At 27.8% G+C, this 1,469-nt stretch overlaps 1 long non-coding RNA gene across 1 annotated transcript; it reads right to left on the bottom strand.

Moving 5' to 3' along the window:
• Positions 1-194: 194 nt before the first annotated feature.
• On the bottom strand, positions 195-1,196 carry LOC122577463. Its single transcript, XR_006320320.1, has 2 exons — positions 1,058-1,196; positions 195-332 (listed from the first exon to the last, which is right to left on the bottom strand). It is a non-coding gene; the product is annotated as an uncharacterized LOC122577463 (long non-coding RNA).
• Between the last annotated feature and the right edge of the window lie 273 nt (positions 1,197-1,469).

Genomic DNA, 1,469 nt, shown 5'->3' with positions numbered 1-1,469 from the left:
TAGTTTCTTTAAATTTACTAGCATGTTAACTAGTCTTAATAATGTAGTCTACATTTGATTAATCTTTTGTTAGTGTTTTATTTTATTTTATTATTTTTATATTCTTTTTAGTTTATTGTGTGTTAAAATGACTGCTCATGTAATTTACTTATTGTAGTTTTCGTTACGGCACGTGCGTAGCGCGGGACGTGACAATATACTTACAGTTTTAGGATAAGTAAAGGTGGTTATAATAAGCATTGACAATGTAACGAAGAATTAGATGATACTAACACGCGCCGTGTAACCATTCCAAGCGAGCGACACAGCGTTGAAGAATAGAATTGTAGAAACTATAAACAATAATGATTTCTTATCAATAATGTATATTAGCTCCAAAATTATATGTAAAATCGACAAGCACAAGCACAAGGCAACGACAACTTCATAAGAAAGAAACAGAAATAGCTAATAGTTTAGAAATAAGTTAAAATTTAATTAAGGTAAGTCAATCAAGTACCAATGACAGACATAATTAAAATAAAAGATTGTTATATTATACTAAGCTATTATAGTACTATCGTATCAAGTTTGGTATAAACAAATAAAGTTATGTTACATGTAGAAATAAGCTAGAAATTAATCAAGGTATGTTAATCGAGCATTGACGACAAACACAATTAGAGTAAAAGATTGTTATATCGTATTAAGCTATTGTATTAAGTCTGGTGTAAAGGAATAAGATTATGTTACTCAGTAGTGACGGGTGATAATACGCTATGCGTATATTAAATAAAATTAACTAAACAAACACTCTATAAATATAACTACTCGATATGAAGCACTGAAATAACATCAATAGCAAATTATACGTTTCAACAACAATGCCATTATATTAAATTAACATAAAGAGTATGTATACACATCGCAACAAATACAAAACAATATTATTGCCATTAGAACTTTAAACCCCACTAAAATAGAATTGAGAACAAATAACAGATAAATAATTATCTTAGTATTAAATAAAATACACTGCACTTGACATTGACATTGAAGTAACACATTCTAAACATACACATCATAACGAACACAAAACCAATATTATTGTAATTTCAAATTCCAACTGCACTAAAATAGAGAAGAAATAAGTATTTCCGTATTAAACAAAATTCAAGAACACATTATCATATTCTTAGTAGAAACACACTCACAAAGAGCTATTTTGGATTGTCATGAACATAACACAGCTTCTACGCATGCGCAAGTAGTTATACACGTCACAATTAACGCAAAATAATACCAATTTCAGTTCGATTACACTCTATCTACAAAAATAAATTACAAATAATTAACGGATAAATGATAAGTTTAATATTAATAAAAGTCATAACATACTAGAGACATTCGTAAACGGCCATTTTGGAATGTCATGAACATCAAGTAGTACATATAATAATTATATAGACTATAATTAACACAAAATAATG

The sequence above is a fragment of the Bombus pyrosoma genome, unplaced genomic scaffold, assembly GCF_014825855.1.
Source record: "Bombus pyrosoma isolate SC7728 unplaced genomic scaffold, ASM1482585v1 HiC_scaffold_4712, whole genome shotgun sequence".
NCBI classification, from domain to species: Eukaryota; Metazoa; Arthropoda; class Insecta; order Hymenoptera; family Apidae; genus Bombus; species Bombus pyrosoma.
The sequence above is the reverse complement of the archived record's forward strand: the minus strand, read 5'-3'. Positions and strand labels throughout refer to the sequence as shown.